At 50.7% G+C, this 25,065-nt stretch overlaps 1 protein-coding gene across 2 annotated transcripts in view; it reads right to left on the reverse strand.

The window, feature by feature from the left end:
- LOC143961722 (NACHT, LRR and PYD domains-containing protein 12-like) overlaps positions 1–21,525 on the reverse strand; it is a 164,480-nt gene extending 142,955 nt beyond the window's left edge. For both annotated transcript variants that reach the window (XM_077471051.1, XM_077471052.1), the window contains exon 1: positions 21,431–21,525. The gene's annotated coding sequence lies outside the window, so the exon portion shown is untranslated. The remainder of the gene's footprint in view (positions 1–21,430) is intronic.
- Between the last annotated feature and the right edge of the window lie 3,540 nt (positions 21,526–25,065).

The following is a 25,065-nucleotide window of genomic DNA, read 5'->3' on the forward strand; positions in this document are numbered from 1 at the left end:
CTGATCGGAGAGGAGGGGATGTACAATGTTGGCGATGTCATGCCTGGGGCCATACCCGGGCCCACTGCCCATTGCAGGAAGAACCCATGGAATGCGGGGTTCTTCGGAGGGGGTCTTTTTATGCCCATAAAGCGTGTACAACACATCTTGACCTTGGAGAGGGGAAGTTTGAGTGTGAAGTCCAAGTGAACCACCACCCTGCACAGGCTTTGCTGGACTCTGGAAGCATGATAACCCTGGTTCACCCTAGAGTAATTGGGAAGATCGGTCCGGTAAGCAAAAGGTTGCGGGTTGTGTGCATTCATGGGGACACTAGAGAGTACCCTCTCATCTCGGTGTCCATCTCCACAGCATGTGGCACTGGTACTCAAGAGGTGGGGGTGGTAAAGAACTTGGTACATGACGTTATCATAGGACGTGACTGTCCGTTATTTACAAAACTTTGGAGACAAGGAGAACTGTCTGAAAGGTCCAGAGACTGGGAAGAAACTAGTCCCTCTGTTCCTGTTGTTGAGGGTAATAACCCTGAGATGCCACATATTCGTAATATGGACCCAGTTGATAAAAACGCCAAGACTTTTGTTAATAATGATGAAAATAGTGCTGATACTGTTAAGGATGTCAATATGTGGGGTTCTCAGACCTACCTGAACACTGAGGGGGGGGAACCTTCCCCGCTTCAGGTAATGCTGGGGGAAGAGGATGAGGAAATGGCCTCTACCCCTGACTTGCCAGATTTGGGTGTTCCCCAGGGGACATTTGGTACTGCCCAGATGCAGGACCCCACTTTGGCCAGGGCACGGGAACAGGTTGTAGTTATAAATGGGGAGCCCCAAGAGCCAGGTGCTAATGAGCGGTGGCCACATTTTTCAATATGTAATGAATTGCTTTATCGGGTTACTAAAGTGAGAGAAAATGTGGTAGAACAATTATTGGTACCCCAACAGTATAGACGCAAGGTCCTGGAACTGGCCCATGATGATGTTTTAGGGGGACACCTGGGAGTTGAAAAGACGGAGGCACGGATCGCCGACCGGTTTTACTGGCCAGGCTTGAAAGCAGAGGTAAGAAGATACTGTACCTCTTGTCCCACCTGTCAGTTGACCGCTCCGGCGACCCATTTCCGGAGCCCGTTGGTCCCTCTGCCCATAATTGAGGTCCCATTCGAGAGGATAGCCATGGATATAGTGGGTCCCTTGGTAAAGTCGGCTCGAGGTCATTCTTACATACTGGTGATCCTCGACTATGCCACTCGATATCCTGAGGCGCTACCCCTGCGGAATACCTCCTCTAAGGCTATTGCACGGGAGTTATTCCAGTTGTTTACACGGACAGGTTTTCCCAAGGAAATTCTCACAGACCAGGGCACCCCGTTTATGTCGAAGGTTATGGCTGATGTATGTAAACTGTTCCGGATTAAACAGCTGCGCACATCGGTCTACCATCCCCAAACAGATGGATTGGTAGAACGTTTTAATAAGACCCTTAAGTCTATGCTCAAGAGAGTGGTACAAAGGGATGGGAAAGACTGGGACTGCCTGTTACCAGCTCTCCTGTTTGCTATCCGAGAAGTGCCCCAGGCCTCCACTGGGTTTTCGCCTTTTGAATTGGTATATGGGCGGAGACCTCGTGGATTACTGGACTTTGTTAAAGAAGAATGGGAAAGTGAACCAATTCAGCATAAAAGTGTTCTTGAATATGTCTCTCAAATGCAGGAGAGGATCCGAACGGTGATGCCGCTAGTTAAGGAACACTTACAAAAAGCCCAGGAGGCTCAACGACGGGTCTATAATAGGGCAGCCAAAATTAGGAACTTCCAAGTGGGGGATCGAGTAGCAGTGTTGATTCCCACTGTGGAAAGTAAGTTTTTGGCCAGATGGCAAGGCCCTTTCAAGGTTGTAGAAAAAGTGGGAGAGGTAAATTATAGAGTCCACCAGCCAGGCAAGAGGAAACCCTTCCAGATATATCATGTAAACTTGCTAAAGCCCTGGACAGACAGGGAACCAGTGACCTCCCTGGCTAGTACAAAACTTGAGCCTCGGGTTGGGGTGGAGAGTGTCCAAGTAGCAAATACCCTGTCTAAAACCCAAAGTCAGCAGGCAAAGGAGTTCTTGCAGAGAAATAAAGAAAAATTTTCAGACTTGCCAGGGCTCACTAGTGTCATAGAGCATGATATTATCACGGAACCAGGAGTCAAAGTTTTTGTCCGGCCCTACCGCATCCCAGAGGCTCAAAGGAAGGCCGTTTCAGAGGAAGTAAAAAAGATGTTAGACCTAGGGATTATTGAGGAATCGCAGAGTGAGTGGTCGAGCCCGATTGTGTTGGTACCGAAGCCCAACGGGACTCTGCGATTTTGCAATGATTTCCGGAAACTTAATGAAGTTTCCCGGTTTGATGCCTACCCCATGCCCCGGGTAGATGAGCTTATCGAGAGACTAGGTCCAGCCAGGTATATCACTACCTTAGACCTTACCAAGGGGTATTGGCAAATACCGTTGACTAAGGCCGCTAGAGAGAAAACAGCTTTTTCTACCCCAGAGGGGAGTTTTCAGTACAAAAGGATGCCTTTTGGATTGCAAACTGCTCCAGCCACGTTCCAGAGAGCAATGGATAGGATTTTACGACCTCACCGGAAGTATGCCTCAGTGTACTTGGACGATATAGTCATTTTTAGCAAAGACTGGGAATCACATTTGCCCAAAGTGCAGGCAGTGCTGGACTCTCTTTGGAAGGAGGGGTTTACAATAAACCCTGAAAAATGTGCTTTGGGAATGGAGGAGGTGAAATACCTGGGTTATATCGTGGGTAGAGGGGTAGTGAAACCTCAGGTCAACAAGATAGAGGCTATACAGAATTGGCCCCGCCCCCTCACAAAAAAGCAGGTACGTGCATTCCTGGGCATAGTGGGATACTACAGGAGGTTTGTACCCAACTTTGCCACGTTGGCGGCTCCGTTGACCGATCTGACTAAGGGTCGGAAATCGGTCATGGTGGAGTGGAATGCAGACGCTGAGAAGGCTTTTTTGGAGCTCAAGGCGGCGCTGTGCCAACACCCTGTCCTTGTAACACCCAATTTTTCAAAAGAATTTGTTGTCCAGACTGATGCTTCCGATGTAGGATTGGGAGCGGTGTTGTCACAGGTTATTCATGGCGAGGAACACCCGATAGTCTTCCTCAGCAGGAAGTTAACACCAGCGGAGAAAAACTATGCCATAATTGAACGAGAGTGTCTGGCCATTAAGTGGGCTCTGGAATCCCTCAGATATTACCTTTTGGGAAGGAAGTTTAGGTTGATTTCTGACCATGCCCCTTTAACATGGCTGAGACAGGGAAAAGGGACTAATGCCAGGGTTACCCGGTGGTTCCTGGCACTCCAGGAATTTAAATTTGTAGTGGAGCATAGGCCCGGGAGACTGCATCAAAATGCAGATGCCCTCTCCCGAGTCCATTGTTTGAGCTCCACTGTTGCCTCCACCTCCTTGGCGTTGGGGCACAGGGGGGGGATATGTACAGGACGCCGTGGCTGGGTCCTGGAAGGACGCTATATTTCCCCTCTGTTTGGGTTGTGGTCTTTTTAAATGAATAAAATTGATTAACCCACCTGTTAAGGGAGTGCCTTTAAAAAACAAGACAGGAAGTGGTAGGTGTGTGTGGAGGAGTGGAGAACACATGGTGGATGGTGTTTGGCGTTTGTTTTGGGTTGCAGCAAATGAAGTGGACAGCAGTGTCCTGTTTGGAAGGCTCCTGGCAGGGGAAGCTACCTGCCATCAAGACCAAGCTCTGTTTCTGATAAGGACAGCTGTTCTGGACTTTGCAAGTCGGTGAGACTACAAATCTTTTTCCTTTTGTTTTTGGCTGCTGTAAAGCTATTTAAGTTAATAAACCCTTTGTTGTATGAAAAGCCTGTGTCCTGCGGTCTACCTGGTCCCCCGAACATTACAATATATATATATATAAAATCTCAAATACACCGCCTGAAGTAGATTAGAAATAGTACACCACTGAATGCACTTTAGACATAAGCTATACTGACTGGTTGCCGAGTATATGTATGTATGTATGTATGTATGTATGTATATATATATATATATATATATATATATATATATATATATATATATATATATATATATATATATATATATATATATATATATATATATATATATATATATATACACACACACACACACTGCCACTAACTAAATAATCTGCTTGCTTAATCTAAATCAAGCTCTCCATCCACGCCAACAACACTACACGGGGCCGACATGCAGGCAGCCTTATATAGCGTGGGGTATAGACTTAGTCCCCGCGAGCCATGATTGGCCAAAGACACCCTGCCTTTGGCCAAATATGGCTCTCTTAGCAGAGGGCGCTGGGATTGGCCAAAGCATGCAGGTCAGGTGCATGCTTTGGCCAATCATCATACAGCAATTCACTGCGATCTCACAGTGCATTGTGGGGCGTTCCGCACAAATTTCCCACAAACGCCCCATAATGTTTGTTCTTCTGTGAATACCCAATGTTCGAGTCAAACTCATGTTTGACCCGAACATCAAGCTCACCCCTACTTATCAGTATCCAGCAACTCTGATACGACCCCAGACAAGGACAATTCTACTAATTTCCAGGCTCATTACAAATCTGTAATGGACATTTTTAAGGCTACATGTTTTGACTGCAAAGACGGTGAGTGTCTGCAAGAATTCATTTCTGACCAAGCATGTGATCAGTTACATATTCTTTAAGGTCAGTTACAAATGTCTAAAAATCTCTCTCTCACTCAGTATAAATCATTTTGGGCATTCTGTATGTAGCTGTTAATATTTTACAAGAAATCTGTATTTTAGGCTAACTAAAGACACACAAATTTTAGCACAGTTTAGCATCTTCGCCCCGGTCACCAGATAACCTTGTCCCGGCACTGGCAGTACTGCAAGGTCAGTATCACTGGGCACAATAGGAGACAGTAGCATTTGTATGGCCACAATAGGAATTATACAGTATTGACAGAATATCATCTTTATGCCATTGCGCCCATATAACTGCTATTGTGCCTATATAGATGCTGTTGCACCCATATAGAGGCACACCAGCATTTATATGGGCAGAAAAGCAGCTGTATTGGCACAACATCATAAAGATGCTATGGTGTCCATATAGATTTTACAATTTCCACTGGCTTAAGCCAATGCTGCACCATGCTGGTGTTGTTTTTTTTGTGTGTAATTGATTGATTGCCTAATTGTATATTTATTTATACCTTCACTTGCTGTGGTCGCTCGCAGCATATTTTGCATGTGGCTTAGATCGCCACAGCAAAACCAGGTACACTCTCTCCTCCAAAAAGTGCCAAATGTGGCAGTGGAAGGGGGAGGGTACAAACAATTGGAGCTTCCCCTTTGGGTGGAGCTCTGCTTTAACACTGCCACAAGCCACGATAGGGAGGGTAGATTGAAAGTAGAATTCTAGCTTACGCTAGCCTTAAAATCTTCCCCTGCCCTCTTACCCTAACCTAACACCTATGCAGACTAACCTATTTTCAGACTGTTCCATTCTGGTCATGTTATCTCACCTGTGTGATCCAGCAGCGTATACAGAGGAGAGGAGGGAGCACCAATAACAACTGTGAACCTATGAGTGGCATCACCTCTTCAGGCTTTATCAGCCATCGCCAGTGGCGCCCCATCCATAGGGGGTGCATTTGCGCCGCCCCCTCACCCAGCAGTCACAATTTATTTAATTTTTTTTAAAGTCCCTTTTACAAAAAATAAAATAGAAAAAAAAATGTTCTTTAAGTGCACTGTGTTTGGGTGCCGGACACAGTAAACTATGGGAAGCGCCACGTAAATGCAACCACAAGATTGCAGACGAGGCTCTTCATTTGCCGGCTTTTAACCTGCTTTGCAGTGCATTCCAAAGCACTGAACAGCTTCCGCCCGTAGTATTAGTACGGGCGGGAGCTTTGTTGTTCAAATTAGGAGGTTACTTCTGGTTTCCCTTATCCAGAGGGGAACCGGAAGTGACGTCAGCAGCTCCATGGAATGCAAAGCCCGAGTGAAGCTACCTGTAAGGTAAGCAAGTGAGGCTGCATGTGATGGGGCACAGTGAGACTGCGTTTGATGGCACACAGTGAGACTGCGTTTGATGGGGTTTTTTTCAGTTTGTTTGTGCCCCCCCAAAAATTTTGAGCACCAGCCGCCACTGCCCGTTGCCAAGCACTTTCTCCCCTGCAGCCGCCGTTGACTGACACAGGTAAGATCACATGACCAGACCATATAATAATGCCCCCTGAAAAAAGTTATGCGGACAACCATGACAGCAACTATTTATATCACATTGCAGGGCCGGGTTATGTCTGGATGTTTCCGCACACAAAGAGGACTTTGGATTACTTGCTATAAATTGTTGGGCATACAGGTTGCACTGGGCCACAATCGATGCAAGCATGTCCTCAGTAAAAATTAAATGGAAAAAGTCTATCGGGGAAAAATGTTCTGTGTCCACCTGGACTCCTGGGTGGGCAGTGAAAGGGGGAATGATAGCTTCTCCTGAATTAGGAGGAAGCCACAAGGGGTTCTGAAGGGAATAGGGAAGGCTGGCATGGGACTTAACCCTTTCGGGCTGAGGTGACACCCCACTGGTACTTGGCCTTTGCCGAGGTACTGCGGTGCTGGTGGATGGCACTGCGGTGCTGGTGGATGGCACTGCGGTGCTGGTGGATGGCACTGCCTCCTCACCAGTACGCCTTCATCTGACGGGCGGACTCTCATCTTCCTCCTCTGACGCTGTCATTGTACCACTGCTGAGGACAGGCCCGTAGTTCATGTCAGACTCAGAATCTGAATATGAGGAAGAATCCGAAGCAGAGAGCTCCCCGTTGCTCTCGTCGGCTGCAAGAATATCGCATGCCTCCTCAGCTGAATATAACCTTTGTGACATTCTTAGAGATCACAAATGGCACTGATATGTGACACTGATGTGGCAGATGACACTGACAGGTGACACAGATGAGAGCTGACACTGATGTGGCAGGTTGCACTGACAGATGTCACTGATACGTGGCACTGACACGTGACACTGGCAGATGGCACTGGTGGCAGATGGCACTGGCAGATGGTTCTGGCAGATGGCACTGGCACTGGCAGATGGCACTGGCACTGGCAGATGGCACTGGCTGTGGCAGATGGAGCTGGCAGATGGCACTGATATGTGACACTGATGTGGCAGATGACACTGACAGGTGACACTGATGTGGCAGGTGATTATGACAGGTGACACTGATACGTGGCACTGACGACAGGTGGCACTGACAGATGGCACTGATATGTGGCACTGACATGTGACACTGCCAGATGGCACTGGTGGCAGATCTGGCAGATGGCACTGGCTGTGGCAGATGGAGCTGGCAGATGGCACTGGCAGATGGAAGATGGCTCTGGCAGATGGCTCTGGCAGATGGGGCTGGCAGATGGCACTGATGGGTACTGTGGGCACTGTAACACTGTGTATATATTTTACACTCACTGAAAAAAGCACAGGTCGCTCTCCCCCCTCCCACGCTGTCTCTGTGTGAGGAGGGAGAGCCGGCGATGAGAGATGATCTCATATGTTTACATTTGAGATCATCTCTCATTGACAGCTACGATCACACTGTAAACGGCCGCTGTGATTGGCTGTTTACAGCGATCTGTGATTGCCCATGTCCAAAGGACACGGCCAACACAGATTTTCCCCGATGCGCGCCCTCGAGGGTGTGCAGGGAGAGAATAAACAGGAGGACGTCCAGGGACACCCTCCCGGCAGTTAGCGTCCACGCTGTATTTGTCTTTCGGCTATAGCGTGGGCACGAAGTCGCTAAATAAAAACCTTCAAACATATATCAAATACATGATGGGAGAGTATTTCTGAGCATGGGTGGGATGGATGGATGGCTGGAATGTTGTGATTCCTAAACATCCCCCATCACTCTTCTCACTACTTAGTGATTGAGGTCATTATTATCTGCGCTGATAGAAATGTGTTTTATTGTATAACATCCACATATGTGGTATCACCGCCGTCATCAGGAGCAGGGGCATTTATTGTGGGTTGTTCTCTGGTGGTAACAAGAAATATACGGCTACATTTACAGAATAATGTGGGTTACTATTTGGGGTCCGTTTTCCTTTGATAATAATATAAAAATAATATCAGGAGATATCATCACCATTTACCACCAAATGAAAGCCCAGTTTGTCCTAAAAAAAACACGGCATAATCCACACTGATGCACATGTAGTTGTGATGATATGTACGCTTTTACTAATACATGTCAAAGTTGCAAAATTGTGCTTAGGCATTAACATTTGTTTTACCCTTGAAGCCTGAAGGGGTTAAGCACTTGGAGTCCGAGGAACATCATATGACGTCATGGACTCTCAGTGGTGATATCTGAATGACGGGCGCAGCTCCAGGCATCATCCAGATATATTGTTCTTTCCACACACCATAAGAAAGATCATAGCGTGGGATCAGCCGATTGGTCATTCTTACAGGCGGTGGGAGGGGACATCCCCCTAGTGCCGCCCTCTGGTGCTTCTCCGGGCTCCCCGTACAATCCACACCAGAGAAGGAAACCGCCATATGGGAGTCATAGAGAAAACCGAGGGACAGATCTCTATGACTGCCGGAGGTCCGGGCACGATGTTATGTTATGGTCATGTGGTCAGTGATGTCTTTGCCCAGATATGGTCATGTGGTCAGTGATGTCATTGCCCAGATATGATCATGTGGTCAGTGATGTCATTGCCCAGATATGATCATGCGGTCAGTGATGTCATTGCCCAGATATGATCATGCGGTCAGTGATGTCATTGCCCAGATATGGTCATGCGGTCAGTGATGTCATTGCCCAGATATGATCATGCGGTCAGTGATGTCATTGCCCAGATGTGGTCATGCGGTCAGTGATGTCATTGCCCAGATATGATCATGCGGTCAGTGATGTCATTGCCCAGATATGGTTATGCGGTCAGTGATGTCATTGCCCAGATATGGTCATGCGGTCAGTGATGTCATTGCCCAGATATGGTCATGCGGTCAGTGATGTCATTGCCCAGATATGGTCATGCGATCAGTGATGTCATTGCCCAGATATGGTCATGCGGTCAGTGATGTCATTGCCCAGATATGGTCATGCGATCAGTGACACTATAACCACCTGTTTGTTTACATGGATGGGGATTCCTAGTCGGTGAATAAATGAGGTTGGGTGACGTCACGGTTGCTGGGGACGCAGGAGGTGCAGGAGGTGCCGGCACCCGCTTCTTTCCTAATAACCAATGAGAGAGGAAGCTGTCATATATAGTGGTCCGGTATTCAGTCCAAATCTGTATTGGGGTTATATAAACCCAGAAGAAATGGATTTGAGAAGTATGAAGGAAGGTAATCCTCCAATGAGAAGCTCTCCTGTATTTATCCTCAGCTGTCACCCCAAGGCCGTTATTCGGGTCACCAATCATTAGGAACGGATCTCATCAGTTTTGTTTTGCTGGGTTGGGGTGAGATGTTGGTTGTGATTGAGGTAGATCTTCATTATCCGTCAATATAATGGATGGTGGATTTCCATTGAGGGACATTCGGTGGGTGGGGGGGAGGGGCTAATTGGTAATAAAGGATTTGTCAATAACGATATCTGTGTTTTTTAATCGAATTTTCACTTTTTATGTGAATGAGAAGGGGCACTATGTACCCCCACCCCCCCGTCCTCATTCACATGGGTGGCGCCGTATCTGGGGACCTCCTATTGTTAAAGGGGGCTTCTAGGTTCAGATAAGCCCCTCACTCACTCTTTTCTCCTGCCATATAGGAGAGGTCAGGCCCGGGCGGGGGGGGGGCAGGAGGAGCGGCTGCCCTGGGCACTGTGGTATCATGTGAGGTGAGAGGGCACCACGGGGGATTGAGGGGGGAGGGCATTTGTGTTAGGAGGAGGAATTTGGGGGGCAGCAGGGAACATCTGAGGGGGGATCTAGAAGAGGTGATTCAGGGTGATTTGTATTGTGAAGGGGGTGGGAGACGAGTATTTGTGCTAGGAGGGGGAATGTGGGGAGTTTGTGCTAGAAGTGGTGACATGGTAGAGGGGGAGGGGATTTGTGCTAGTAGGGATGATTGGGGGGGGTCTGTGCTAGGAGGGGAGATTTTTTTTTGGGGGGGCATTTGCGGAATGCAGAGGACAAAGATTTGTATTGGAAAGGGGGATTTCAACGGGGAAGGGGGCAATTTGTACTGGGAGGAGGGGCAATTTATGCTTAGGGGGTAATCATGCAGATTAGTGCTCAATTTGTTTTGTTTTGTTTTTTTAGAGGGGGGGTTTGCCAACATATAATGCTCATATATCTTGGGGGATACCGAGAATTACACCCGACATACAGGACAAGAGAAGTGGTACTGTGCAGAGTCCATACATACAGAATAAGAACAGATACCAAGAATTACACTCGGCATACAGGACAAGGGAAGTAGTACTGTGCAGAGTCCATACATACAGAATAAGAACAGATACCGAGAATTACACCAGAAATACAGGACAAGAGAAGTAGTACTGTGCAGAGTCCATACATACAGAATAAGAACAGATACCAAGAATTACACTCGGCATACAGGACAAGGGAAGTAGTACTGTGCAGAGTCCATACATACAGAATAAGAACAGATACCGAGAATTACACCAGAAATACAGGACAAGAGAAGTAGTACTGTGCAGAGTCCATACATACAGAATAAGAACAGATACCGAGAATTACACCGGAAATACAGGACAAGAGAAGTAGTACTGTGCAGAGTGCATACATACAGAATAAGAACAGATACCGAGAATTACACCCGACATACAGGACAAGAGAAGTAGTACTGTGCAGAGTCCATACATACAGAATAAGAGCAAAAACCGAGAATTACACCGGAAATACAGGACAAGAGAAGTAGTACTGTGCAGAGTCCATACATACAGAATAAGAACAGATACCGAGAATTACACCGGAAATACAGGACAAGAGAAGTAGTACTGTGCAGAGTCCATACATACAGAATAAGAACAGATACCGAGAATTACACCGGAAATACAGGACAAGAGAAGTAGTACTGTGCAGAGTCCATACATACAGAATAAGAACAGATACCGAGAATTACACCTGAAATACAGGACTAGAGAAGTAGTACTGTGCAGAGTCCATACATACAGAATAAGAACAGATACCGAGAATTACACCCGACATACAGGACAAGAGAAGTGGTACTGTGCAGAGTCCATACATACAGAATAAGAACAGATACCGAGAATTACACCCGACATACAGGACAAGAGAAGTGGTACTGTGCAGAGTCCATACATACAGAATAAGAACAGATACCGAGAATTACACCCGACATACAGGACAAGAGAAGTAGTACTGTGCAGAGCCCATATATACAGCAGGGCTTGATAAATTTGCTTGGAATCTAGGAGCCAGCTAAAAGAGTTAGGAGCCAGATCCGTGACGGCGATCTGGACCTGTCCCTGGCGTGACATGGAGACGAGTGAGGGGAAGATGCCCCCCCTCCCCCCACCTGTCTCCATGTCATTGCCCATAGCTCTTAGAGGGACATTTTTATTTTTTTTATTTTTTTCAAATGACAATTTTTTTTTTTAATTGCATTTTAGTGTAAATATGAGATGTGAGTCTCTCTGACCCCCCCGGATCTCATATATAAGAGGACCTGTCATGCTTTTTCTATTACAAGGGATTTTTACATTCCTTGTAATAGGAATAAAAATGACAATTTTTTTTTAAAAAAAAAGAACAGTGAAAAAATAAAAAGTTAAAAAAAATTTTTTTTTTTTTTTAAATGCGCCCTGTCCCGCCAAGCTTGCGCAGAAGTGAACGCATACGTGAGTAGCGCCCGCATAGGAAAGCGGTGTTCAAACCACACATGTGAGGTATCGCTGCGATCGGTAGAGCGAGAGCAATAATTCTACCCCTAGACCTCCTCTGTAACCCAAAACATGCAACCTGTAGAATTTTTTTAAATGACGCCTATGGAGATTTTAAATGGTAAAAGTTTGTCGCCATTCCATGAGCGGGCGCAATTTTGAAGCGTGACATGTTGGGTATCAATTTACTCGGCGTAACATTATTTTTCACAATATAAAAAAAAATTGGGCTAACTTTACTGCTGTCTTATTTTTTTAATTAAATAAATATTTTTTCCCCAAAAAGGTGCGCTAGTAATTCCGCTGCACAAATACGGTGTGACAGACAGTATTGCAACGACCACCATTTTATTCTCTAGGTTGTTAGAATTCCGAAACATATATATTTTTGTATTCTAAGTAAAGGGGAGGAGATGGTCGGGCAGTTAAAACTCCATTAGCGTTGCTGGCTGTCATATCAACAGCCACCACTAGAGGGCACTAGATTCAAGGAGGAAACATAGGACCGCAGAAGGCCTCAAAGCCGCGGCCTCAATTACCGGCCGGCGGCAGCGCGGCCCGATGCAATCACGTCGGGGGGTGTGCACGGAGACAGGATACCCCCAGCTGTGCTGCCCCAGGTGCCAGGTCACTAATTCTAGTTGCAAATGCGACCTGGCGCCCGGGGTTTGTTGAGCCCTGACATACAGAATAAGAAGAGATACCGAGAATTACACCCGACATACAGGACAAGAGAAGTGGTACTGAGCAGAGTCCATACATACAGAATAAGAACAGATACCGAGAATTACACCCGACATACAGGACAAGAGAAGTAGTACTGTGCAGAGTCCATACATACAGAATAAGAACAGATACCGAGAATTACACCCGACATACAGGACAAGAGAAGTGGTACTGTGCAGAGTCCATACATACAGAATAAGAACAGATACCGAGAATTACACCCGACATACAGGACAAGAGAAGTAGTACTGTGCAGAGTCCATACATACAGAATAAGAACAGATACCGAGAATTACACCCGACATACAGGACAAGAGAAGTGGTACTGTGCAGAGTCCATACATACAGAATAAGAACAGATACCGAGAATTACACCCGACTTACAGGACAAGAGAAGTAGTACTGTGCAGAGTCCATACATACAGAATAAGGACAGATACCGAGAATTACACCCGACATACAGGACAAGAGAAGTGCTACTGTGCAGAGTCCATACATACAGAATAAGAACAGATACCGAGAATTACACCCGACTTACAGGACAAGAGAAGTAGTACTGTGCAGAGTCCATACATACAGAATAAGGACAGATACCGAGAATTACACCCGACATACGGGACAAGAGAAGTGGTACTGTGCAGAGTCCATACATACAGAATAAGAACAGATACCGAGAATTACACCCGACATACAAGACAAGAGAAGTGCTACTGTGCCGAGTCCATACATACAGAATAAGAACAGATACCGAGAATTATACCCGACATACAGGACAGGAGAAGTAGTACTGTGCATACATTTTAGTATTCTCTGCCCCCATTAGGGAAATTCCTCCTCCCTATTTGTCCTGTTTACTGTTATCACTGAGAGTGAAAGAGAATTGGTTGTCACCGGGACAGGAATAGAGGGGAAATCATCCAATGGGGACACTAGTTCTGGTGATTCCCTCACTTTGCAGGGATTTCCTCTCACTTCCTGCTTTGGCTCTGGCACAGGAAGTGAATGGACATCTCCCCGATGGGTTTACAGATAAGAAAAAAAAAAAAAAAACCTGACAGGGTGTGGCTGAAATGTTCTGCGTATTCCTGCAGAGCACATTCAGAATAGCCCAATAAAAAAACACAAAATGTATGGAATGATTTTTTTAATTGACCCAACAAATTGCACGGTGCTGCAGTATCATGCGTTCTAATGGCTTGCGAATGCACAGTGCTTGCTAGATGTGTGGGTATAATACTAAGTGTATGCACTCGCATGTGTCCGCAGAGCCCAACACATGTCTGCGTGGTGCTGGAAGACGCATGATATTATGTGCAGTGCCAGTAGACGCATGTTCTCCTGCGTGGTGTGGGAAGACGCATGATATCATGTGCAGTGCCGGAAGACGCATGCTCTCCTGCGTGGTGTTTGGAAGACGCATGCACTCCTGCGTGGTGCCGGAAGACGCATGCTCTCCTGCGTGGTGTTTGAAAGATGCATGATATCATGTGCAGTGCCGGAAGACGTATGATATCATGTGCAGTGCCAGTAGACGCATGCTCTCCTGCGTGGTGTGGGAAGACGCATGATATCATGTGCAGTGCCAGAAGACGCATGCTCCCCTGCGTGGTGTTTGGAAGACGCATGCTCTCCTGCGTGGTGCCGGAAGACGCATGCTCTCCTGCGTGGTGCCGGAAGACGCATGCTCTCCTGCATGGTGCCGGAAGACGCATGCTCTCCTGCGTGGTGCTGGAAGATGCATGCTCTCCTGTGTGGTGCGGGAAGACGCATGATATCATGTGCAGTGCCAGAAGACGCATGTTCTCCTGCGTGGTGCCGGAAGACGCATGCTCTCCTGTGTGGTTCGGGAAGACGCATGATATCATGTGCAGTGCCGGAAGACGCATGCTCTCCTGCGTGGTGCCGGAAGACGCATGATATCATGTGCAGTGCCGGAAGACGCATGTTCTTGTGCGTGGTGACAGAAGACGCATGCTCCCCTGCGTGGTGCCGGAAGACGCATGTTCTCCTGCATGGTGCCGGAAGACGCATGTTCTCCTGCATGGTGCCGGAAGACGCATGTTCTCCTGCGTGGTGCCGGAAGACGCATGTTCTCCTGCGTAGTGTGGAAAGACGCATGATATCATGTGCAGTGCCGGAAGACGCATGCTCTCCTGCGTGGTGCCGGAAGACGCATGATATCATGTGCAGTGCCGGAAGACGCATGCTCTCCTGCGTGGTGCCGGAAGACGCATGCTCTCCTGCGTGGTGCCGGAAGACGCATGATATCATGTGCAGTGCCGGAAGACGCATGCTCTCCTGCGTTTTGCAGGAAGACGCATGATATGTGCAGTGCCAGAAGATGCATGCTCTCCTGTGTGGTGCGGGAAGACGCATGATACCATGTGCAGTGCCAGAAGACGCATGTTCTCCTGCGTGGTGCCGGAAGACGCATTATATGTGCAGTGCCGGAAGACGCATGTTTTCCTGCGTGGTGCGGGAAGACGTATGATATCATGTGCAGTGCCGGAAGACGCGTGCTCTCCTGCGTGGTACCGGAAGACACATGTTCTGCTGCGTGGTGACAGAAGACGCATGTTCTCATGCGTGGTGACGGAAGACGCATGATATGTGCAGTGCCGGAAGACACATGCTCTCCTGTGTGGTTCGGGAATATGCATGATATCATGTGCAGTGCCGGAAGACGCATGCTCTCCTGCGTGGTGCCGGAAGACGCATGATATGTGCAGTGCCGGAAGACGCATGTTCTTGTGCGTGGTGACAGAAGACGCATGCTCCCCTGTTTGGTGACAGAAGACGCATGTTCTCCTGCATGGTGCCGGAAGACGCATGTTCTCCTGCGTGGTACCGGAAGACGCATGTTCTCCTGCGTGGTGACAGAAGACGCATGTTCTCATGCGTGGTGACGGAAGACGCATGATATGTGCAGTGCCGGAAGACGCATGCTCTCCTGTGTGGTGCCGGAAGACGCATGATATGTGCAGTGCCGGAAGACGCATGTTCTTGTGCATGGTGACAGAAGACGCATGCTCCCCTGCGTGGTGACAGAAGACGCATGTTCTCCTGCATGGTGCCGGAAGACGCATGTTCTCCTGCGTGGTGCCGGAAGACGCATGTTCTCCTGCGTGGTGCCGGAAGACGCATGTTCTCCTGCATGGTGCCGGAAGACGCATGTTCTCCTGCGTGGTGCCGGAAGACGCATGTTCTCCTGCGTGGTGACAGAAGACGCATGTTCTCATGCGTGGTGACAGAAGACATATGCTCTCCTGCGTGGTGACAGAAGACGCATGTTCTCCTGCGTGGTGCCGGAAGACGCATGTTCTCCTGCATGGTGCCGGAAGACGCATGTTCTCCTGCGTGGTGCCGGAAGACGCATGTTCTCCTGCGTGGTGACAGAAGACGCATGTTCTCATGCGTGGTGACAGAAGACATATGCTCTCCTGCGTGGTGCCAGAAGACACATGTTCTCCTGCGTGGTGCTGGAAGATGCATGCTCTCTTGCGTGGTGCGGGAAGACGCATGATATGTGCAGTGCCAGAAGACGCATGTTCTCCTGCGTGGTGCCAGAAGACGCATGTTCTCCTGCGTGGTGCCAGAAGACGCATGTTCTCCTGCGTGGTGCCAGAAGACGCATGATATGTGCAGTGCCGGAAGACGCATGTTCTCCTGCGTGGTGCGGCAAGACGCATGATATCATGTGCAGTGCCGGAAGACGCATGCTCTCCTGCGTGGTACCGGAAGATGCATGATATGTGCAGTGCCGGAAGACGCATGATATCATGTGCAGTGCCAGAAGACGCATGTTCTCCTGCGTGGTGACAGAAGACGCATGTTCTCCTGCGTGGTGACCGAAGACGCATGCTCTCTTGCGTGGTGCCGAAAGACGCATTTTCTCCTACGTGGTGTGGGAAGACAAATGATATCATGTGCAGTGCCGGAAGACGCATGCTCTCCTGCGTGGTGCCGGAAGACGCATGATATCATGTGCAGTGCTGGAAGAAACATGCTCTCCTGCGTGGTGCCAGAAGACGCATGCTCTCCTGCGTGGTGCAGGAAGACGCATGATACCGTGTGCAGTGCCAGAAGACGCATGCTCTCCTGTGTGGTGCGGGAAGACGCATGATACCGTGTGCAGTGCCAGAAGACGCATGTTCTCCTGCGTGGTGCCGGAAGACGCATGATATGTGCAGTGCCGGAAGACGCATGATATCATGTGCAGTGCCAGAAGACGCATGTTCTCCTGCGTGGTGACAGAAGACGCATGTTCTCATGCGTGGTGATGGAAGACGCATGATATGTGCAGTGCCGGAAGACGCATGCTCTCCTATGTGGTTCGGGAAGACGCATGATATCATGTGCAGTGCCGGAAGACGCATGATATGTGCAGTGCCGGAAGATGCATGTTCTTGTGCGTGGTGACAGAAGACGCATGCTCCCCTGCGTGGTGACAGAAGACGCATGTTCTCCTGCATGGTGCCGGAAGACGCATGTTCTCCTGCGTGGTCCCGGAAGAAGCATGTTCTCCTGCGTGGTGCTGGAAGACGCATGTTCTCCTGCGTGGTGCCGGAAGACGCATGTTCTCCTGCGTGATGTGGGAAGATGCATGATATCATGTGCAGTGCCGGAAGACGCATGCTCTCCTGCGTGGTGCCGGAAGACGCATGATATCATGTGCAGTGCCGGAAGATGCATGCTCTCCAGTGTGGTGCGGGAAGACGCATGATACCGCGTGCAGTGCCAGAAGACGCATGCTCTCCAGTGTGGTGCGGGAAGACGCATGATACCGCGTGCAGTGCCAGAAGACGCATGTTCTCTTGCGTGGTGCCGGAAGACGCATGATATGTGCAGTGCCAGAAGACGCATGTTCTCTTGCGTGGTGCCGGAAGACGCATGATATCATGTGCAGTGCCTGAAGACGCATGCTCTCCTGCGTGGTACCGGAAGACGCATAATATGTGCAGTGCCGGAAGACGCATGTTCTCCTGCGTGGTGACAGAAGACGCATGTTCTCCTGCGTGGTAAAAGAAGACGCATGTTCTCATGCGTGGTGACAGAAGACGCATGTTCTCATGCGTGGTGACAGAAGACGCACGGTCTCATGCGTGGTGACAGAAGACATATGCTCTCCTGCGTGGTGCTGGAAGATGCATGCTCTTCTGCGTGGTGCGGGAAGACGCATGATATGTGCAGTGCCAGAAGACGCATGCTCTCCTGTGTGGTGCGGGAAGACGCATGATATGTGCAGTGCCGGAAGACGCATGCTCTCCTGTGTGGTGCGGGAAGACGCATGATACCATGTGCAGTGCCAGAAGACGCATGTTCTCCTGCGTGGTGCCGGAAGACGCATGATATGTGCAGTGCCGGAAGACGCATGTTCTCCTGCGTGGTGCCGGAAGACGCATGATATCATGTGCAGTGCCAGAAGACGCATGTTCTCCTGCGTGGTGACAGAAGACGCATGTTCTGCGTGGTGACAGAAGACGCATGTTCTCATGTGTGGTGACAGAAGACGTATGCTCTCCTGCGTGGTGCCGGAAGATGCATGTTCTCCTGCGTGGTGCTGGAAGATGCATGTTCTCCTGCGTGGTGCTGGAAGATGCATGCTCTCCTGCGTGGTGCCAGAAGACGCATGCTCTCCTGCATGGTGCGGGAAGACGCATGATACCATGTGCAGTGCCAGAAGACGCATGTTCTCCTGCGTGGTGCCGGAAGACGCATGATATGTGCAGTGCCGGAAGATGCATGTTCTCCTGCGTGGTGCTGGAAGATGCATGTTCTCCTGCGTGGTACTAGAAGATGCATGCTCTCTTGCGTGGTGCCAGAAGACGCATGCTCTCCTGCGTGGTGCGGGAAGACGCATGATACCATGTGCAGTGCCAGAAGACGCATGTTCTCCTGCGTGGTGCCAGAAGACGCATGTTCTCCTGCGTGGTGCTGGAAGATGCATGCTCTCCTGCGTGGTGCGGGAAGACGCATGATATGTGCAGTGCCAGAAGACGCATGTTCTCCTGCGTGGTGCCGGAAGACGCATGATATGTGCAGTGCCGGAAGACGCATGTTCTCCTGCGGGGTGCGGCAAGACGCATGATATCATGTGCAGTGCCGGAAGACGCATGCTCTCCTGCATGGTACCGGAAGACGCATGATGTGTGCAGTGCCGGAAGACGCATGATATCATGTGCAGTGCCAGAAGACGCATGTTCTCCTGCGTGGTGACAGAAGACGCATGTTCTCCTGCGTGGTGACAGAAGACGCATGTTCTCCTGCGTGGTGACAGAAGACGCATGTTCTCCTGCGTGGTGACGGAAGACGCATGTTCTCCTGCGTGGTGACAGAAGACGCATGTTCTCATGCGTGGTGACAGAAGACATATGCTCTCCTGCGTGGTGCCAGAAGACACATGTTCTCCTGCGTGGTGCTGGAAGATGCATGCTCTCTTGCGTGGTGCGGGAAGACGCATGATATGTGCAGTGCCAGAAGACGCATGTTCTCCTGCGTGGTGCCAGAAGACGCATGATATGTGCAGTGCCAGAAGACGCATGTTCTCCTGCGTGGTGCGGCAAGACGCATGATATCATGTGCAGTGCCGGAAGACGCATGCTCTCCTGCGTGGTACCGGAAGATGCATGATATGTGCAGTGCCGGAAGACGCATGATATTATGTGCAGTGCCAGAAGACGCATGTTCTCCTGCGTGGTGACAGAAGACGCATGTTCTCCTGCGTGGTGACCGAAGACGCATGCTCTCTTGCGTGGTGCCGGAAGACGCATTTTCTCCTACGTGGTGTGGGAAGACAAATGATATCATGTGCAGTGCCGGAAGACGCATGCTCTCCTGCGTGGTGCCGGAAGACGCATGATATCATGTGCAGTGCCGGAAGAAACATGCTCTCCTGCGTGGTGCCAGAAGACGCATGCTCTCCTGCGTGGTGCAGGAAGACGCATGATACCGTGTACAGTGCCAGAAGACGCATGCTCTCCTGTGTGGTGCGGTAAGACGCATGATACCGTGTGCTGTGCCAGAAGATGCATGTTCTCCTGCGTGGTGCCGGAAGACGCATGATATGTGCAGTGCCGGAAGACGCATGATATCATGTGCAGTGCCGGAAGACGCATGCTCTCCTGCGTGGTACCGGAAGATGCATGATATGTGCAGTGCCGGAAGACGCATGATATCATGTGCAGTGCCAGAAGACGCATGTTCTCCTGCGTGGTGACAGAAGACGCATGTTCTCCTGCGTGGTGACCGAAGACGCATGCTCTCTTGCGTGGTGCCGGAAGACGCATTTTCTCCTACGTGGTGTGGGAAGACAAATGATATCATGTGCAGTGCCGGAAGACGCATGCTCTCCTGCGTGGTGCCGGAAGACGCATGATATCATGTGCAGTGCCGGAAGAAACATGCTCTCCTGCGTGGTGCCAGAAGACGCATGCTCTCCTGCGTGGTGCAGGAAGACGCATGATACCGTGTGCAGTGCCAGAAGACGCATGCTCTCCTGTGTGGTGCGGTAAGACGCATGATACCGTGTGCTGTGCCAGAAGACGCATGTTCTCCTGCGTGGTGCCGGAAGACGCATGATATGTGCAGTGCCGGAAGACGCATGATATCATGTGCAGTGCCAGAAGACGCATGTTCTCCTGCGTGGTGACAGAAGACGCATGTTCTCCTGCGTGGTGACAGAAGACGCATGTTCTCATGCGTGGTGACGGAAGACGCATGATATGTGCAGTGCCGGAAGACGCATGCTCTCCTGTGTGGTTCGGGAAGACGCATGATATCATGTGCAGTGCCGGAAGACGCATGCTCTCCTGCGTGGTGCCGGGAGACACATGATATGTGCAGTGCCGGAAGATGCATGTTCTTGTGCGTGGTGACAGAAGACGCATGCTCCCCTGCGTGGTGACAGAAGACGCATGCTCTCCTGCGTGGTGACAGAAGACGCATGTTCTCCTGCATGGTGCCGGAAGACGCATGTTCTCCTGCGTGGTGCCGGAAGACGCATGTTCTCCTGCGTGGTGCCGGAAGAAGCATGTTCTCCTGCGTGGTGCTGGAAGACGCATGTTCTCCTGCGTGGTGCCGGAAGACGCATGTTCTCCTGCGTGATGTGGGAAGATGCATGATATCATGTGCAGTGCCGGAAGACGCATGCTCTCCTGTGCAGTGCCAGAAGACGCATGTTCTCCTGCGTGGTGACAGAAGACGCATGTTCTCCTGCGTGGTGCTGGAAGACGCATGTTCTCCTGCGTGGTGCTGGAAGACGCATGTTCTCCTGCGTGGTGCCGGAAGACGCATGTTCTCCTGCGTGGTGTCGGAAGACGCATGTTCTCCTGCGTGGTGTCGGAAGACGCATGTTCTCCTGCGTGGTGTCGGAAGACGCATGTTCTCCTATACATTCCCACACAAAAAATCAAATGTAAACTACAATTCAAGTTTTGCCTTTAGTTTTAATTTGCTGTATACAGACCTATCATAGAGATCCCTCCCCTCCCCCGATAATAATGATGACGATAATAATAATAATAATAATAATAATAACAATAATAATAATAATTCTTCTCTGGGATGTTTAGATATAAATATTATTAAACTTTTAGAAACAAAAACATCAACACATTTCCTGTATTATATACAAAGTAATAGAATGTATCGGAGTGACACCCAGAGATCCCCGGGGGGTTCGGGGCTCGGTACACCCTGGGGGGGGTGATAATCGGGGAGATTTTAGGGTGAGGTGGGGGAAGGGTCACTCACCGTGCTTGGGTGATCCGGGTGTGGAGGAAGTTCGGGTGACTCGGGACTTGGAGGAGGAATTTACTTTCAGTTTCCGTTCTCCTCCCGCCACGCCCTTTACTGGAAATAGAGAGTAAAGTCACTCCGCTGTTCTGACACAAAGTGTCCTCCTATCGGATAGTGTCCGGACCGTACTGAGCAGGTGCAGCACGGAGGACAAGGAGAAGACGAACTTCTCCGAAGAAGAGCCGCGCCTGCGCACTGAGTCCGGGTTGAAGCCCCACCATACAGTCTTCTTCTGAGATGTTCGGCTCCACTGCAGACACTATGTGATGGGGGACAGTATCTGATAGGACACCGGCAGAGAGGAGAGCAGCCTGCCATAGAGAGGATAGAGAGGAGAGCAGCCTGGCATAGAGAGGATAGAGAGGAGGACAGCCTGACACAGAGAGGATAGAGAGGAGGACAGCCTGGCATAGAGAGGATAGAGAGGAGAGCAGCCTGGCACAGAGAGGATAGAGAGGAGGGCAGCCTGGCACAGAGAGGATACAGAGAAGGACAGCCTGGCACAGAGAGGAAAGAAAGGAGGACAGCCTGGCACAGGGAGGATAGAGAGGAGGACAGCCTGGCACAGAGAGGATAGAGAGAAGGACAGCCTGGCACAGAGAGGAAAGAAAGGAGGACAGCCTGGCACAGGGAGGATAGAGAGGAGGACAGCCTGGCACAGGGAGGATAGAGAGGGGGACAGCCTGGCACAGGGAGGATAGAGAAGAGGACAGCCTGGCACAGAGAAGATAGAGAGAAGGGGAAGCCTGGTACAGAGCGGGTAGAGAGGAGGGCAGCCTGGCACAACGAGGAGGACAGCCTGGTACAGAGAGGTTAGAGCAGAGGGCAGCCTTGCACAGAGAGGAGAGCAGCCTGGTACATAGAGGAAAGAGAGAAGAACAGCTTGGCACAGAGAGGATAGAACGGAGGGCAGTCTGGCACAGAGAGGATAGAGAGGAGGGTGGCCTGGTACAGAGAGGACAGGGAGGGGGCAGCATGGTACTGAGAGGATAGAGAGGAGGGCAGCCTGGAACAGAGAGGATAGAGAGGAGGGCAGCCTGGTACAGAGAGGGTAGAGAGGAGGGCAGCCTGGCAGAGAGAGGACAGCCTGGTACAGAGAGGATAGAGCAGAGGGCAGCCTGGCACAGAGAGGATAGAGAGGAGGGCAGTCTGGCACAGAAAGGATAGAGAGGAGGACAGCCTGGCACAGAGAGGAGGGCAGCCTGGCACAGAGAGGATAGAGAGGAGGGCAGTCTGGCGCAGAGAGGATAGAGGATGGCAGCCTGGCACAGAGAGGATAGAGAAGAGGGCAGCCTGACACAGAGAGGAGGGCAGCCTGGCACAGAGAGGATAGAGAGGAAGAAGCCTGGCACAGAGAGGATACAGAGGAGGGAGCCTGGCACAGAGAGGATAGAGAGGAGCACAGCCTAGCACAGAGATGATAGAGCAGAGGGCAGCCTAGCACAGAGATGAGGGAGCCTGGCACAGAGAGGAGGACAGCCTGACACAGAGAGAATAGAGAGGAGTGCAGCCTGGCACAGAGAGGATAGAGAGGAGGGAGCCTGGCAAAGAGGATAGAGAGTAGGACAGCCTGGCACAGAGAGGATAGAGGGGAGGGCATCCTGGCACAGCGAGGAGAGAGAGGAGGACAGCTTCGTACAGAGAGGATAGCAGCCTGGTACAGAGATGAGGACAGCCTCGTACAGAGAGGAGGACAGCCGGGCACAGGCAGGATAGAGAGCAGTGCAGCCTGGCACAGAGAGGATAGAAAGCAAGGAAGCCTGCACAGGGAGGATAGAGAGGAGGACAGCCTGACACAGAGAGGATAGAGAGGAGGACTGCCTGGTACAGAGAGGAGGGCAGCCTGGCACAGAGAGGATAGAGAGGAGGGCAGCCTGGTACAGAGAGGATAGAGAGGAGGGCTGTCTGGTACAGAGAGGATGGAGAGGAGGGCAGCCTGGCACAGAGAGGATAGAGAGGAGGGCTTCCTGGTACAGAGAGGATAGAGAGGAGGGATTCCTGGTACAGAGAGGATGGAGAGGAGGACAGCCTTGCACAGATCGGAGGACAGCCTTGCACAGAGCAGAGAACAGCCTGGCACAGAGAGGATAGAGAGGAGGGCAGCCTGGTACAGAGAGGATAGAGAGGAGGGCTGCCTGGTACAGAGAGGATGGAGAGGAGGGCAGCCTGGCACAGAGAGGATAGAGAGGAGGGCTGCCTGGTACAGAGAGGATGGAGAGGAGGGCGGCCTGGTACAGAGAGGATAGAGAGGAGGGCTGCCTGGTACAGAGAGGAGGACAGCCTGGCACAGAGAGGATAGAGAGGAGGGCAGCTTGGCACAGAGAGGATAGAGAGGAGGGCAGCCTGGCACAGAGAGGATAGAGAGGAGGGCTGCCTGGTACAGAGCGGATAGAGAGGAGGGCAGCCTGGCACAACGAGGAGGACAGCCTGGTACAGAGAGGATAGAGCAGAGGGCAGCCTGGCACAGAGAGGATAGAGAGGAGGGCAATCTGGCACAGAAAGGATAGAGAGGAGGACAGCCTGGCACAGAGAGGATAGAGAGGAGGGCAGCCTGTCACAGAGAGGATAGAGGATGGCAGCCTGGCACAGAGAGGATAGAGAAGAGGGCAGCCTGACACAGAGAGGAGGGCAGCCTGGCACAGAGAGGATAGAGAGGAAGAAGCCTGGCACAGAGAGGATACAGAGGAGGGAGCCTGGCACAGAGAGGATAGAGAGGAGGACAGCCTAGCACAGAGATGATAGAGCAGAGGGCAGCCTAGCACAGAGATGAGGGAGCCTGGCACAGAGAGGAGGACAGCCTGACACAGAGAGAATAGAGAGGAGTGCAGCCTGGCACAGAGAGGATAGAGAGGAGGGAGCCTGGCAAAGAGGATAGAGAGGAGGGCAGCCTGGTACAGAGAGGATAGAGAGGGGGGCTGTCTGGTACAGAGAGGATAGAGAGGAGGGCTTCCTGGTACAGAGAGGATAGAGAGGAGGGCAGCCTGGCACAGAGAGGATAGAGAGGAGGGCTTCCTGGTACAGAGAGGATGGAGAGGAGGACAGCCTTGCACAGAGCAGAGAACAGCCTGGCACAGAGAGGATAGAGAGGAGGGCAGCCTGGCACAGAGAGGATGGAGAGGAGGGCAGCCTGGTACAGAGAGGATAGAGAGGAGGGCTGCCTGGTACAGAGAGGAGGACAGCCTGGCACAGAGAGGATAGAGAGGAGGGCAGCCTGGCACAGAGAGGATAGAGAGGAGGGCAGCCTGGCACAGAGAGGATAGAGAGGAGGGCTGCCTGGTAAAGAGAGGACAGGGAGCCTGGCACAGAGAAGATAGAGAGGAGGGCAGCCTGGTACAGAGCGGATAGAGAGGAGGGCAGCCTGGCACAATGAGGAGGACAGCCTGGTACAGAGAGGATAGAGCAGAGGGCAGCCTGGCACAGAGGGGATAGAGAGGAGGGCAGCCTGGCACAGAGAGCATAGAGCGGAGGGCAGCCTGGTACATAGAGGAAAGAGAGGAGGACAGCTTGGCACAGAGAGGATAGAGCGGAGGGCAGTCTGGCAAAGAGAGGATAGAGAGGAGGGTGACCTGGTACAGAGAGGACAGGGAGGG

Source organism: Lithobates pipiens, unplaced genomic scaffold (genome assembly GCF_037356315.1).
Source record: "Lithobates pipiens isolate NorthernLeopardFrog02 unplaced genomic scaffold, aLitPip1_a1.2 Scaffold_8, whole genome shotgun sequence".
Lineage (NCBI taxonomy): Eukaryota > Metazoa > Chordata > Amphibia > Anura > Ranidae > Lithobates > Lithobates pipiens.